Below are 17950 nucleotides of genomic sequence, written 5' to 3'. Positions count from 1 at the left end.
CAGCACCATTTGTGCTGAGCTTGAGAGAAGAAAAAGGTAGGGTTTTCCCTTTCTCTCTCTAGATTTCTTTTCCAAAACCTTGATTGATTTGGGTTTTGATCTCCTATTATTCTTCCTCTTCATGGTGGGAAGCTTGTGGACCTTGAAGGAGACTTGGAAGTAAAGAGAGGAGCTTTCTTGGTGGATCAATCTTCAACCCTAGCTCGAGATAGCTTGATTTGGAGCTTTCTTGAAGGTTAGTGCTCATCTTGCATCATCTATTTGTGATTTTGGCAAGATTTGTAGATAAAAACCTAGTTTTGGAAGAACTAGGGTTTATTTTGGGATTTCTTAATTTGAGACTTTTGGGACCTAATTGATGAGCGTAGAACTCTCTTTTAGGTTGGATTTGAAGCTCTATTGGGTTGATTTGAGCTTTGGACAAGTTTAGCTTGGTTCTTTTTCAGGTGATTTTTGGTGGATTTTGTTTGTTGTTCGTTCGAAATTTGTAACCCTCTTAGAAATTCTATTAGAGTACTAGAAACTTGGTGGACAACTCCATTCGAAGGAACGAAAGGGTTCGAGGAGTATCCGGTAGGTTTGACCCCACCGAAATGGGTGAATTCCCTCTATGTCTTCCCTATGGTTATTAGATTTAGATGGATGTGTATTCATACTTAATGGGACATGATAGAATTTTAGAGTACATAATACACATATGTTGTATGTAGAAATTTATACTCTATATAGTAGAAGTACATAATGTGGACTTGCATTCTACATAATATATGGTTGCTTTTCTTATGATGCAATGATAGAAAGCATGCTAGAGATTAGCATAGGATTCCTCTTGTGAACCCTACTTGGATTGTGGAATCAATGGGACATAGCATTTACTTGCATGATAATATTATACTTGTTATAGACAAGATGAATAGGACTTGGCATTTACTTGCTTAGCAAATACTATACTTCTTGTAGACAAGGTTAATGTGACATTGTAACATAGTGCATGATAGACCGACATGAATCTAAGCTTGGAGCATATACCCTAGTTGAACAACTAGTGCTTGACTTTGTGACATTGCATTTGATCTAGGGATCGATAGTTGTATTCCATGTATTGGACATGAGGGAATAGATCTTAATGCCTTTGGGCGAATGATAGGATGGACAATTGCATATAACATCTATTGAATGAAATCACTCGCATGATAGTCGTTTATTCCATGTAGTGGAGGTATTGGTAGAGAAGCATATGCATGACATGCATTATGAATCTTGTGATATCTTCGCATATGGTATAAGAAAATGACTCCCTTGGTTATAGTTGGACAGAGTGTTATGAACCTTCATTTGAGTCTTGAACAAATAGTGAACTATCCTAGGTAGGATAATGAGAAGTCTTACATGCTTATGGACTAATAACTTATGCTTGACATAGTGAACATGAACGTCATGTAGTGACACTTGAGTTATTAAATGATTAAACCTCGACAATGTGACATTATATTGGACCTTTGGGTCGTTGGTACTTATTCCATATTTTAGACATGATGACGGAGGGTTGGATACTATTGATCGTGCTTGCTTGCCATTGTGCTCATTCGCACATGCTTGTGAGGGTTGTTCCCCACAAGCCGGCACTCCGGAGATAGCCTACGTGATATAAACTCGCCCGTACGGGATTGGGCGCCGAAATGGGATGCCGTGGGGGAGGCTCATTCCTGGAGTGGGAATGTTGACTACTACGGGGCCATTTTAGGCACGGCGCAAGCCGGACTACACACGTGAAGATCCATGACAAGATTATAATGTGGAAACTACTACTAGATAATGCATATTAGTTGGACTTGTGAACATGCATGATAGTGCATATTACTTGGACCTTATGTTAGTCATTCATGGCATCAACACTCTAGTGGTAGTATAACTACATCTATGTTGATTAGTATAGATGTATGAATAGAATAGCAATGAAAACATATTTACTTGTTGTAGCATTATGAAAATAATGAACATGCATGTAAACCGGCATTAGCATACAATAGAACTTGTGAGATTAGAATATCATGTATATAATAGTTGATCTTTGGTAGAGGCATGACTTGTTAATTAAAATGTTTAAATTTACTTGCATTTTTTATGTTGTTTACATATCACATTATAGCATGCCTCAGTTGATCTAGTAATGTATTTCGCCACTCTCGGCGGCTTACCCACTAGGAACTATTGTTTAATAGTTCTCACCCCCATTTATTGTTGGTTTTTGTTTCAGAGCCTTCCGCGGCGGGAGAGGCTAGGGATTGTGGCAAGGAGTTAGCGACTACGGAGTTATTTTAGATGGACCCGATGTCATCTTTCTTTTTGTATTTGTGGAAATATGTATTATGTATTTGATTTAGAGATATATTAGACTTTTTAATTCAGTTGTATATATACTTTTATACATCTTGTAGATGCCTTTGTGATAGACTATTAATGATTTTATATTACTCGCTCTGATGACCTTATTAGGATTCTACTCTTGTTCATTCTTGTTTTAGTAGATGCCTTGTGTACATTGGGGATGTTTGGTGTACACGGCGGGTCTGTGCACGCGTCGGGTGGGCTTTCGCTGGCCGGGGCATGACAGGCAATCTACGATACGACATCTCGCGGTTATCCTAAAGTCATTGCATTTGGTAGGGGCGTACTCAAAACCTCCTTTCATTGCGTATGCTTTGAGAGCTATTTTGATGTCACCTTGCGTTTTGTATAGCTGGCCCTCGTGGACATCGTCCACATTTGCGACAGTTCCATCTGACTCCGTCGTAGCGCTGTTGACGATGAGGTCTTCTTCCATCTCGTCGTCGTCGAATTGCTCAACAGTAAGTCCCATTATGTCGCTTTGGCGCAACGGGACAACATCCATTGGGATCGTATGTCCGATGAAATCCGTCCGAAGAAGATGCGACGATACGGATGCTATCGTCGAAATCTATCTCGTCTTTCATATCAGCGATAAAAATATCTGCAGTACCAGTGAAAAGCAAGCAGTGCATTGTAACTAGTTAGTAGTGCAAAAAGCGGGTAATAGTGCAACCGTTTAATATAAAGTGCGTTCGGGTGCAACAGTTAGAACATAATGGTGCGAAATTGTACCAACCAGTGCATGCTAACGAGTTTGTAGCGCAAAATATATGAGTAGTGCAACCGTTAAATATAAAGTGCTTACGGGTGCAACAGGTAAAAAATAATGGTACAAAAGAGTACCAACCAGTACATGCTAACGAGTTAGTATTGCAAAATATATAAAATAGTGCAACCGTTAAATATAAAGTGCGAACGGGTGCAACAAGCAAAAGGTAATGGTGCAAAAGAATACTAATAGTGCAACTTACGAGCCAACTAGTTCAAAATTTGGATCGTGAGGCGTAGATGCATCCGCGGACTGGCTTCTAATCAACAGTTCCAGCCGATCATTCGTAAGCACCTCGTCTATATCATCGGGATGACATGTAAGAACCTTTCTCTCAACTATGTTACTCACGGTATATAGTTCCATTAGAAATGCGTAGCTTTTATAGAGTCTCGATATGTTTCAGACATCATCATCGTCAACAATATTGATGAGTTTGCCGATTTTTCCACTGTAGCAAAGTTTAATTTCGATCTTACAGCTTTCCGGTGAAGTGTTCATGAATTTGAAAAACCGTGCTCGTAGGGAATTAAAACTCTTCCCTTGCCCGATGAAAAGCGAGCCGGCAGGATCCTCCTACATACCTGACATTTCCTCTATCCTCCTGAAAAAAGCTATTAAAATGGCAGGGCACTAGAACTTCAACGTTATACATGAGTTGAAAATAATAAATTTAGCTGATAGTAATTCAATACCACTCTTTTATAAAATTATAATCTAGTTAACTTGCATAAGTTGGTAAGTTCTGCGAAAGACGGAAAAAAGTAGGTCCGTTCCCGCCATAATTCATTTCCAACATTTCTGCATACAACGTTGGCATAGCCTTCGATCGTCGATAGTTGTTAATAAAACGGTGCATCGCTTGCATTATTTTGGCGGATTATCACAATGCTTGCGAATATATTACACTAATTGTGACCAGTATTACACTATTGTGTTATCCATTGCACCGATATTTCAAATTGCAGTGATGCATTTCTGTTTTGGTTTACTGCAATTTTTCAACAGTACCTCAACAAGAAATATCGTCAGCGACATCATTAAGATTACGTTCTGTCCTCGAGATACGTTATTGCATCATAAGGGCAATGTCAATGGGCTTTTCTCCTCGGGAAGGGAAAGCGGCGGCTACAGAACCCAATGACTACAAGGGCTTTTCCTCTCTTTACCCAAGGGTTCTTCAGATGAATTAACCATTACATTACTAGATATAATAGAAAAAGGCCGTAAAGGCGACGAGGGGAACCGGGGCCGCAGCGAAAAGTGCCAGAGCAAAAGGAGGCAATGGCGATGAGGCTACAGTTCATCCAAGATGTTTAGGCGACGAGGGTAGAGAGTCGAAGTAGAGTCTGAGGAGGAGGCGGCTCGCTCGGAAGGGTACCATCCAGCAACGAGGCGTTAAGATTGATTCACACTATCTGGAGTGCTTTATTTGCCATGATCCCATTGGCCCTCTTCTCTTTCAGATTCTTAAATTCTTGCAGATATTTATTGTTACTGCTGGATTCTAATGTTTTGCTGACTGTACTGTCTATTTCATAGTAGAGCGGAGATCCAAAGGGCTCTTGGCAAATAAGGCTATCGAGATAGTGCGAATCTATCTTAACGCCTCGTTGCTGAATCGTACCTTTCCGAGCGAGCTACCTCCTCCTCGCAGTCTCCTTCGGCACTCTCCTGTGGCCGTCTATACCTATTAGCATCGGCTCCGTGCGTGTGGAATTGCAGACAAATTTAGATGATTCCATACTTTTGTTAAATAATTATTTTGAAGTGTTTGTTACATTTGATATAATAGAACGTTGTATTATATGCAAATTATGTTTGTATGTTACAAAGTACTATAAAATCGTGTAATTTGTTTCAAAGAAAATGTAATCCTTGCATCCAGATTAATGGATTGCTTACGAACTTGTTACACTATTTAGCAAACAATGTACCACTGTTTTGGTCATAGTATAATATCAATTTGGACTTATTTGCACTATTATGTTCATGTTAGCACCAAATACAAAGAAAAATTTGCACTGCTTATGGTATTGTTACACGCTTTAGCGAAGAATCTTGCACTATTTTGATCATCGTTGTACCTACTATTAATTTCATGTTATCACCAATATTGGGGAGAAAATTTTATACTGTTGAACGACTCGTTGCACCATTTTCTTCAAACCATTACACTATTATTATGATTGCATTGCAGACTTACAAGCTTAGTTGTACTCTTTTACCCCGCGTTGCACTATTATTTACGTTTAACGTTGCACTATTATGATACAGTTGACAAAAGAAAGTGAACTTTGTTAAGAGATGTTACACTATACTATTATCTTCTTTAATCATTTAGGCATTATGTCGCACCTCGCGAACACCGCCCCCGCCGCCGACCCTCTTGCCCCGCTGCCGCTTCGCTTGCATTTGTAGGGGACGCCGTTCTTCGCCGTAGAAAAATTTATGGACTTTGTGGACTTATTGCACCATTTGCGTTAAATGATTGAACAAGTTGCAGCATTTTTTTTTATTTATTGCACAAAATCGGGGAATGTTACACCACATCGAGCATTTTGTTGAACTACTTCCTTCGAGCCTTTTGTTGAACTAGTACCTTCCTAGTGAGGGAACAGATTGAAGGTGAGCGTCGCTCATCGCTTTGATGGAGATTGCAGTGGAGCGAGCCGAAGGATGCACTGTTAGATGGCTGTTGCACCATTTCTCCTAGCGTTGCTCTGGGGCGTTGTACTATTATCCCTGTTGCGGGCTGCGTAGTTCTTGTCTTTTAGCTTCAGAGTATTTAAATTCTTAAAGCCAAACAGCAAACAGTGAGGTTGGTGAATATCTGGGCGAATTTTGTCCGAGTTTCGAAAAAGAGCAGAGGTTGCGTAAAGCGCAAGGGGCGCATTTAATGTCCGCCAGGACCGTACGGCAGGGTATACGTATATCAGAGAATACGCGAGCGACGGATGTAGACGAGGGGCATTTTGGTCAGGCGGCTGAAAATCCGGCCCGAATTTGCAAAAATGAAAAAGGTGGCCCGCATTTGCAAAAGCGCAAAACTAGTGGATTTTTTATGCAAATTGGCCATGAAACTATAATCTAATTTTCTCTAGTCTAATTCAAATAAAATATTAAAATATTTTTATCTTGCAGAGAAGAGAAAAACACATACTTTCACTTCCCTCAACATCCCCACAAGACACCTTCACAGCACCTATGTGACAATTAAGAAAAAAAATGCATTGCATTTTTTTTTAAGATTTTCTTCGGAGATCAATTTTGAAATGTATTTCCACTCACCAAAAAAAAATTCTAGCAAGAAAAAGGAAAAAAGCTCAAGATCAATGAGATTGACCTAAGCAGAGATATCTTGCGGAGAGGAGATCGACATAAGATGAGAGTGAACACCACGGAGAGGACATGGTAAGAGCTCGTCATGGGAGATCGCGGGCGAGAGCTCGTCATGGAGTAGGAAGGGTGAGATTTTTTGGTTGAGAAGGGTTCGGGGGAGATGACCTAGTGAGATAGAAGCATAGGAGAGATCGATTTTTCTTTTTCTTTTTTTCTCTTTTTTTTTTTGGTAACTTGGCTGAGTAGAATGGGTTGGGTGGGCTGAGCAGCAGTAGCATTTTTTCTCTTTCTAGATTGGGCTTTAAATTTGAGGCTTGGTGGCTTTTTCTAAAAAGGTTTTGGATGTAGATAGGATACATATACAAAAGTGTCCCTAAAATGTGTTCCTACAATCTAATTCTATTGTAGTGATCTGATTCTTGCATAAGTTCATGTTTCATGTGCATGACTTTGTTTTTCTTACTTTAATTATTTACAATTCACGAAATAAATGTAGAAAAAGAGTTGATCATTATGTTGCAAAAAGTTCATCACATTCTAACTAAAACAAGTACTAGAGCCAAGATACAAATCTTATGTGTTGATCGCTATGTACCAGAGAGTTAATGAACAAAGTACATTTAGATGCACCTAACAACTAAAACAACTATTAATCCATAAATTAACCAACAGAAGACCATTCTTTCGAATAATAGTTTTCCTCTTCTTGCACTCCCTCACATCTAATATTTCTTGCTCCAATTGTTTCTTGGCAGCCTCCACCACATTCTGTGTATATATAATCTTGTTCAACTACTAGGTTGCTTAGATTGGCCTTTCTCTGCTCCAAACCAACAACTTCACTTTGTAGAACTGAGAGTTTGTTCTTCATTACACTAAGTTTTTTGAACAACTCTCCGATTAATTCTTTCCCTCTTTTGCATATGCCTGGATAATACCACCGGAAAAGTCCATAGTGATAAGAAATATAATTTTTGCATCCAAAAAACCTTCTTCCTGGAATGTCGACTGTTATCGATATTCTCGAAGGTGTCTTACGGGACTTCCCTCCGATGACAGGAAGAACCTGAATGAGAAGTGCTACGGCTTCCTGTAGATGAACTTGTCATTTTGTGATGCAAACGTAAACTGCGTTGAGAGGGCATAAATAAAAGGATGGAAAGAGATAATACACGAAGAACCAATTCTTCGACAAAGACAAAATATTATTAATCAACTGGATCTTAAATCTGATTACACTAATTGAACGCCGCCTCTATATATAGAGGCGATACCCGCTAGATGAAAATAATAAATTTTAATATATCTCTAAACCTAATCAGATTAGAAATAATCAAATAATCAGACTAAAAATAAAAAATATATATAGAACTTTCCGAAAATATATAGCGTAAAATTTTGAAAACGGAGTCCGAAACAATTGAATTTGGGTTTCAAATTCAGCTAGAATGTCTTCACGATGTGATGTGGAGATCTCGAGAAGTATTTTCGTAATTGGGGTTACACGTTGAAATCGGATACTGGAGTAAAAAATTATAGCTATATAAAAGTTTCTTATGCTAATTGTGAAAGTTACCGAACTCAACGGAATTTTTGGCTATGCTTAGTTGAGTTGAGTTTGTTCAAAAACTCAAATGCTAAATTGGCCGCATCATCTTGTTTCCCCCTTAACTAGTATGCAACCAAAGAAAAAGAAAAAGAAAAAACATTAGAAGAGATAATCGAACCAAAAGTAAGAAAACAAAATTTTCCACATGTACTTAAGCAAGAAAAATAGATGATGAGAAATAGAAAACCAACCTAGTGTATAGATAAGGAGTAAGGCCTGCTTGCAAATGGAAATAGGAGGGGGAAGGGATTAGGCTGTTAAAAAGTGAGGAGTATTTTGTGTATTATATTATTCTTTTATTTTTTTAGAGTTTTGTTCTATTTTCTGACGACACAGAAGATGATTTTATAATCTTATTCTACTATAATTTTATAATCTTATTTACTTTAATTTCTATTTCTATTTAGAGCCAAGTTTGAACGAAACTATAATATAATTTTATCTAGTCCATTGGCGGATGCATATATAAATCAGTGGGGTCCATTGATCCCACCGAAGATGAAGCAAAACAGCAAAAAAATTCATATTTTGTGGGCCTCACTTGAGATAAAAATCTCTTAATTGGATTTTTTTTTTTTTTTGGGTGTGTATAAATTAGCCCGAGGAGCCCAAGTTGATCTCAAGTGGGGTCCAACAAAACTTTTGTATTTAGACAAAAATATTATAGCGGATCCGGTAACCCGTTAATTTCTTTTTTTCTTAGCACGAGCAAAAAGTTAAAAAATAATCTAATAAAAAAAAATCCTAGCCTCCTTGATTGTACATAATCTTCCTCTTTACCTCTCCTCGTTATATTGAATCTAGTTAATATATTGATCAATATTTCAGAAGTCAAATCCAATCCTAGTTAGGTGCCAGTATATTTCTTTTTTTCTAATTTTATGATTTTTCGAATATGAAGACACATCAAAGACAATTATAAAAGAACTAATATTTGTTTTTATATAATACTAAAGACTAGTTTACCTTTTTTATTTTTTTCTATATTGATTTTTCCTTATATATTTGACCCCACATGAGAAAATTTCTAGATCCACCACTGATCTAGTCTAATTTAAATAAAATATTAAAATATTTTTATCTTATAGATTTAAATCTAATTTATAAAAATAATATAATATTTCTATCTTATAGATCTTACTTTGTCTTGTAGATTTTACTTTGAATTGATTAATAATTTTAATTTTACTTAGGATTGATTAATAATTTTAATTTTTCTTTAAAAGTTTTCTGCAAGTGACGACGTTGTTTCATAAAATTGCTCGAAATTCTCTAACTTTATATATATTATTATATTTATTCACAAGCGTGAGGGGTCATCACATTCAATACTTCAAGATTGTGAACAAGAATTTTAAGTGCCGTGGTATAGGGACATGCCGGAAACTTACTGACACAGTACGGCACGTTGCGTGCCGAGCCATGCCGATGCGTGCCAGTCAAAAAAATTCTTGTGTGCCGATATATAATAATATGAAATATTTATTTTCTTTAGCAACAAAATATTCTAATTATTTATTATGTCTTTTTATCACATCATTTGAACTTTATTGAGAAAATTACTCACTAATTGAAAGAATAGAGAGTTTTAAGTTGTCGCATCGGTACGGGGTTTGTATCGTACCGGTATCTTGTTGGCATGGTACGGTACGATGGATATGGCCTGTGTTGACGGACACTTAAAACCTTGGTTGTGAACATGCTCAAATTAACGTCCTACAACTGATCAAAAACATCAATCAAATAAAAAAAATCACAATATTAATCACTTAATGTAAACATGCTGCTGACCTGTAACATATTGAAATCTCGAGAGCGATTATCGAACTTTACCCAAATTGGTTAAAGTTGTCGAGAAAAATAGTTAGACAAGTTCCATTTAGCATTCCAACAATGTTGGAAAGGTTAAAAAGAAGTTCTAAAAGAGTTAAAAGGGTTTTAGCATTGCTTGGCGAGAAGAGAAGTCGAACAATGCGAAAAACGGCAGTCTGGGCAAAGTGTACCGGTACAACATCAATGTTGTACCGGTACAACCATCACTGCCCATGAAGAGCAGCTCTCGGGTTTGGCCTCTACGCAAATGTGTACCGGTACAAGAACACGTGTACCGGTACACTTTGGCTCTGGCAGCAGGGATGGTCTGCTGCGAAATAAAATGAAATGGAGGGTTTATTTGCATTTGTAGCAACCCATATAACACCCCAACACCCTCTATTCTGTCTTCACTGCAGAGAACCCACCTCCACCTCATTTCCCTCTCTCTCTCTAGAAATCACTTCCAAAAGCTAGGAGAAGAAGGAGGAGAAGACTTCAGAATGGATTTTTAGGGATTTGAAGGGTTTGGGCTCTCCTACAAGATGGATATTGGAGAGCTAGTGGGCTAAGGTGTTTATGCAAGATTGGGTCTAGGGTTTGAATTTATACCCTAAGTTTCTGGGGTTTGAACTTCTTGCAAGGCTAGAAACTATCTTGAGGCCATGAAACACATGAAACTCATGTATTTCTCATGAGCTCTCATGGTGAACCTTTAGGATTAGCTTTTGATGCCCTAGGAATGGTCAGAATGGTTTAGGAATGATATTAGAGAGCTCCTTGGGTGGTTCTAAGTTTGATTTTGCTTAGCTACAAGATCAATTGCAAAAAATTTGACATGGCATTGTTAGAGCACCAAATTTAAAGTTTTTGTCCTATATTGTTTCCAAGGCAAATTGACCTTATAGAAACCTAATTGGGGGTATAACAAACGCGTTGGTGCGCTCGGTTCGACAATACGACGAGAGTACGCGAAGTTAAATGGGAAAAAGCCTAATTTGGCTTCGTTTTGGTACAGATTGCCGTAGCACGCAGAATAGGGCTTCAAAAATTCCAAGAAATTCACTGTAGCATCTTTGCAACCATACAAGGTGGGTGCTGCATACGAAGGACCTCAAATTCTTTTTATGTCTAAAGTTGTTATTTTTTAGTATATGTGAATGTTGGTTATTTTGCATAGTAGGGTACTTGTGAGTTTTATTGGAATGCTATGAGTATAAATGCATGAGTAATCATAGTATAAGAGTAAGGAATGGTATAACCCTATGCATGCATGTATGATGAAAAGAACCTAGCAAAGCTAAAGGACTTAGTGACATAGAGAACAAAAGTGACATGTTGACATAATTGTAGAGAGTGGCATCGACGAGTCAAAAATGCTAGAGTTGAACACTTAGAAAACAAGTGAGCCATTAATAAATGAGTACAAGAACAAAGTAGTGTATATGACACTAATAAAGGGTAAAGAATGCAAGTAAATAGAGATAGCGACATTATGACATAACAACCTTTGAGTTAAGGGTCATATGAGCAAGGTTTTCCTTAAAGCTAAGGAATGGATTGAACTTAGAATTCTTAAAGTTAAGGATTGATCGTACTCACCCATAGTCCTGGCTCGAGGGCGCGGTAGCTCCCCCTCCGGCGATATGCTCCGGAGTTGTCATTACTGGGTCGTAGTGAGTATCTCCCCAAAGAACGGTCCCGTCGGGTTGTAGCGGGTATCTCCCCGATAGTAGGGATTTGGGTTGGTGAGTTTGTTGAGAGGCGAAACCTACAGGTTAGCCAAGAGATTGGGCAATGAAATTGTGATCTTGGATTCATCATGAGCATACTATTGAGCATTGCATTGATTATTGTTCAGGCATATTAGCTGCATTTGTATAGTTTGGTTACTATCTATATCTTTTTTCTTCTATTATGCCTGATTTAGATCTAGTGGGAAAGTCGGCGTGGTCAGCGGTCGAACCCACTGGAAACTTTGTTGTAGTTCTCACACCCCATTTTTCCATAGAGCCGGGACCGAGCAAGCCGGCAGACGACCGCGGTAAGGGCATCGCGCCCTAGATAGAGACCACCCGAGATTATTTCATATTTTGTAGTTGCATTCCCTTTACTATCATCTTTTGTATTTGATGATTCTAGATGCTTATGAGTATGATGTAAAAGTTATTTACTTTAAATGTCAAAAGTTATATTTTAGAGCATTGTGATGTAAAAAAAATGATGAAAGAGCATGTAAAGGAACTTGATTAAAGTACTATACATGTATGTGATTTAAAGTTAATCATATTACTTGTTGAAGTTTAGTTTAGTACTTTCACTTTGGCTATTGCTTGCCCTCGTGCAAGCCGTTATGTATGCTTTCGCATGTGCAAATTTTGTACTCTATTTGTACTTATTGTTGAGTCTTGGGCGGGTAGGGGAGGCTCTGTCTGTTCAGCGTCTGTTCGACGTGCTCGAACCGGCCAAATAGGACCGGGCTCGGGGCGTAACAGATATAATGGTATCAGAGCGTAAAGAGCCTAAAAGTGAAAGTATAGGATGGACCTAGAGACCCTTAGGAATGGAAACCTTAAGGATCTAGGAGACGTGTGCGACGTGGAATCAAAATATAGCGAAAGCTTATGATTGGGTTAATGTTAATATGTCTCTAATGTGGTTAGAGACTAAATTTAAGTTGATATTTGTTTCTTTTCCTTGTATTGTGATCGGCGGCCGACGACATGATGCTTTGGAAGGAAAATAAATACACTTATTGCTTTCGCCGAATTGGGTATGTTCGAGTGTAATATTGAATAACTAATGTGAATTGCTACATTTCAGAAAGCAACGCCACCTCATGGACGACCTAAGATGCCTCGTGGTCGACCGCGAACCAGGTCTATGGCTGAGGAGCCAAGTGCAGCTCCCGTGCAACCCGAAGCAGGTGGCGACATGGAGCTTCGGGAGTAGATGGCCGCGCTTATTGGCGTAGTGCGGCAACTGTAAGGAAATGTATGCATCTACATGTGCATTTAATGCAGCGGAAATAAAAATTTTTTTATTTATAAAATATGATCCAATCATGTATTCTTTAATATCATAACATTTATGATATTAGTATATATATATGTACCAAGATCATCTCGTGTGACACACAAAAATTATTATTCTAATCTAATTAGAAGAAGGGTTCGAATTTCAACCTGTGCAAATTACCGAAATTATTTCACGGTTGATGTGGATCTGAACTTCTGGTCTTTTGAGCCGCACAAGTGTTCGGCCTCTACGTGTATCCACACAAGGCTGCTCCGGGATCTGTGCTTCACACAATCACAGTGTAATCTCGAAACTCCTTTCGTGATTTCTTGTGTTAATGTGGAGAAAAATTAATCCTCAAAATTGTGCTAGCAATTTGAAGAGGATTAACTATAGAGACTAATTAATATTGGAGACCACTCTCTTATGATTAAAAGAGAGCTCTATATAGTTAAAAAGCTTTCTCTCTTTGTTTGTATTCTACTTCAAATCACCTATATTTTCGTCATTGGGAGATACTCTATTTAAAGGTGAAGCCAAATGTAGAGAGACGAGATAGAGGTAGAGGAGCGTTCTCATAATGAGACGTTCATTTCACTATAATTACACTACAATTAAAGTTTCTCTTTGTTTGGAGAGGAGAGAAAGAACGGAGAGAATGAAACGTGCATTAGGAAAATTAACTCCTCTCAATTAATATGCATGGAGGCAAAGAGAAGAAAAGAAAAGGAGCGTTCTCTTTTCTTTTCCATTAATAGTACAATTATTATGCACGGTTTCATTCTCTTTCTTTTCTCCCTACTCGTCTTCACCTCCCAACATATTAATACAAGGATTAATTAAAAGAGAGAGAGAGCTATCACTTCATAAGTTGTTGCAACTATTGCACATAAGCTCTCATACTAAATCAAATTTAGTATTAGGTCACTCCATACAATTTTCATCTTTTGCAAGTTAGAGTTTCTGCTAACCACCTTAGCAAATAAATTCTTGCTTTACAACTTTAGCAAAATAGTCTCTATTAATTCTCCAAGCACTAGATCACACGCAGCCTTTATTGTGTGTGACCACATAGGTTCAATTCTACCTGGTAGTGAGATGTGACAGTAAACTCTTTTAATGTCACCATCGGAACTCTTCTCGATGGACCAAAATATTTTTGGCTCTCCCAACTGAGTGTAATTAACTATCTTAATTACTCTCATGGGTCCCACAATCCACGAGTGACACCTAGTAGTATATCGTGGCAATCCAAGTAGAATTAATAATAGACGGAACCTCTAGGTGTAGTTACCATGTGATAAAATCATTCTATCACTTGTCCCGATTGAGCCGAGGTTATGGATTACTCGTCAAACCCCATTACTCAATCATATGTCTCATCTGATTAACAATATGGAAACTCTTTTCCATAAAATCATACTGCCTTGGCCAAGGACTTTTATATCTTGTAAAATAGATAGTATAGGACAATTACCTCTCTACCGAGGGTGATAGATTCCATCTTGACACACACCTACCTCCACGTATGACCCACTGCAGCCAACATGTGTTGACTTAACCCATGATTAGGGTATAAGTATTTACACAGTCAAACTACAATAACCCACACGCAAGATAACCGTGGTGCCTCAGGTCAAAGGATCACTCACACTACTACAGTATGGAACAATTCACTGACGAGTGAGTAGACATCCATGTGATTGTTTATAGTTGGTCACGCTCAATGAAATTGTTTTCCAACATTCACCTATATGCTTACTCTAGTGCCACCACACTAATGACTTGAGACTCGTCATCCCATAAAGGAAGTACAGCATACACTGATCTATCCGGATTTACCACCGCCCTCGTGATAATCCTATGATCAGAAGCATTTAAGAATTAATTACAGAAGAATATATGTCTCAAATTTTTAACTTCTTAGAAAGTTAATTCTTCTACTATTACTTCTATGGACGATTCATAAATATGCATTTGGCAATAATATGAATGAAAAATGCCAAATTTAATCATAAAAGAAAAGTACACTGATATTAACCCTTTAAGTTATGACAAGATTGGCTTATAGGGCATATAACTAACAGCAACAAGCGGAGTCCATTCAACACCAAGGGGAGCAAATCCAAAGGCTCCAGTAGGCCTTAGAGCGGCAGCAAACGGCAGCGGCACGAGTGGAGGCCGAGCATCCTGCGCCCCCTGTAGTGGTGCCGATGGTAGCTGAGGGAGTAGCGCGGGAGTGGCGGCGGCGGCCATCCCAGTTACGACGATACCTGCCGGATCGGGGACCTCAAACCCCGATAGTGCCGTAGTGGAGGCGGAACGGGAGCGTGCGTTAGCGGCTCTCGTACAGTTCAATAAATTCAACCCACCTATCTTCGAAGGGGGGGTGGTGGAACCGGTGGTGGAGTCATGGATTGACTCCATGGAGATACTCTTCTAGGACTTGTATACCTTGGAGAAGGACAAGGTGTACCTCGCCACACATTGCCTTGAGAAGGCGGCGAAGGTGTGGTAGAAGCGAGTTAGGCGGGATCGATCTCCCGATCTTCCGCCTATGCCTTGGGAGGAGTTCAAGAGGGCGGTGTTCGCCAATTACTTCCCCGACACGGTGAAGCGGAAGCTGCAAGAAAAGTTCCGCAAGCTGAGGCAGGGAGATCGCTCAGTGGTGGACTACGAGCAGGAGTTCTCCCACATTATCGATTGCGTCCCAGAGGTTGTTCGTGATGATCGGGACCGGGCCGATTGGTTCCTGCGAGGACTTAGGTCGAGGATCTATGAGGCAGTACAAATCCTCAAGCTGACGACCTTTGCTGAGGTCTTTGATCGAGCTCTATGGGCGGAGCATGGCAGCGCCCACGCGCGAGAGGAGCGCGAAGCTATGGCAGAGTCGCGGGACAAGGGAAAGAAGCGGGCGGCGGGTGGCACCAGGGGCCGACCGAATGCAAAGAAACCCCCTCGATATCCCTAGCAGCAGTCGAGGAGTTGGAGGCCTTCCCGTTGTGCTATTTGCGGTGGTGACCATCGACCGCCGGCATGCCCGTAGCGCAAGGGAAAGTGCTTCAAGTGTGGCCAACCAGGGCATATGTCACGGGAGTGCCCGAGTTGGGGGTCGTCTACACCGACAGCGGCGTCAGCTCCTTCTACCCCGAGACAGCTTGCGGGGTTACCACCAGCTATGTCGATTGGACGCTCATCTTCATCGCGTCAGCCGGAGGCATCCAAAGCACCGAGTAGGAGGGTTTTTGCCACTCAGGTGGAGGAGCAGCCTGCAGTTCCCGACGACGTCGTGGCAGGTATTATCTTGATTAAAGGCACTAAAGCTAGACCTTTATTCGACACAGGTGCATCGCATTCATTCATAGGTGCATCATTTGCAAAAGCTCATGACATAAAGATCACGCATAACGAGGATTATTGGTCGGTGAATTCACCGGAGCACTCATTCCATGTTCATGACGAGTACTTGGCGTGTCGATTGGGTCATGCCGATAGACCTATTGGTGTTAAACCAAATGTGGGGCTTCGACGTAATATTGGGGATCAATTGGCTCTCCAAATACTATGCCGTTATAGATTACGAAAGTAAGGTGATCACGTTCTGTGAGCCTAATCAAGAAGAGTTCGTATACCGGGCATGTAAAAGCAAGCACTTCGCAGCAACCGTATCGGCGGCGAGAGCGAGGAAAATGATTAATGGTGGATGTGTAGCCTACTTGGCGACAATAGTAGAATCCCAAAAGGTGTACCCGGAACTTGAGGGTATTCGGATAGCATGCGAATTTTCGGATGTATTTCCGGCGGAATTACCGGGATTGCCACCGGACCGGGAGATCGACTTCGTTATTGATTTGATTCCCGAAGCGGCGCCAATTTCGAAGGCTCCTTATAGAATGGCACCGGCGGAGCTAAAAGAACTAAAGGCACAATTGCAAGACTTGCTCGATAAAGGCTTTGTGAAGCCGAGCGTGTCACTGTGGGGAGCTCCGGTGCTATTTGTGAAAAAAAGGATGGCACACTTTGACTCTGCGTGGACTACCATGAGTTGAATAAAGTGACAGTTAAGAACAAGTACCCGTTGCCGAGGATTGATGATCTATTCGACCAATTGCGCGGGTCGAGGGTGTACTCGAAGATAGATCTTCAATCGGGGTATCATCAGTTGAAGATACGGTCCAAGGATATGCACAAATGGCGTACCGTACGCGGTATGGCCACTACGAGTTCACGGTAATGCCGTTTGGGCTTACCAACGCCCCAGCAGCGTTCATGGACTTAATAAATAGGGTCTTCCGACCGTTGTTGAACCGGTGCGTCGTGGTGTTTACTGACGACTTGTTGGTCTATTCACGGAGTGAGGAAAAACACGAGGAGCACTTGAGGACCGTATTGGGAATACTCCGAAAAGAGAAGCTATATGCCAAATTGAAGAAATGCGACTTTTGGCTATCGAAGGTCACTTTCTTAGGTCATGTGATCTCGGGTGAGAGTATCTCAGTGGATCCAAAGAAAGTGGAGGCAATTAAAGATTGGCCTCGCCAGACGAGTGTAGCGGAGGTCTGCAGTTTTCTTGGACTAGCGGGCTACTATCGGCGGTTCGTGGAGGGGTTCGCCAAAATAACTACTCCACTAACGCGCCTTACACACAAGGGAGTGAAATATGTGTGGAGCAACGATTGCGATCGGAGCTTCGAAGAGTTGAAAGAAAGGTTGACAACGACCCCGGTGCTTGCTCTACCGATGCTGGGGGAGACCTTTGTTGTGTACAGTGATGCTTCATATGTCAGTCTCGGGTGTGTCTTGATGCAAAACAGGCGGGTTATAGCTTATGCTTCACGCCAATTGAAGAGCTATGAAAAAAACCATCCAATTCACGACCTCGACCTAGCGGCGGTTATTTTCGCGCTCAAGTTATGGAGGCATTACTTGTATGGTGAACATTGTGAGATCTACACGGATCACAAAAGTCTTAAATACTTGTTTACCCAAAAGGAACTGAATATGCGACA

This window comes from Ananas comosus, unplaced genomic scaffold (genome assembly GCF_001540865.1).
Source record: "Ananas comosus cultivar F153 unplaced genomic scaffold, ASM154086v1, whole genome shotgun sequence".
NCBI lineage: Eukaryota > Viridiplantae > Streptophyta > Magnoliopsida > Poales > Bromeliaceae > Ananas > Ananas comosus.
The sequence above is the reverse complement of the archived record's forward strand: the minus strand, read 5'-3'. Positions refer to the sequence as shown.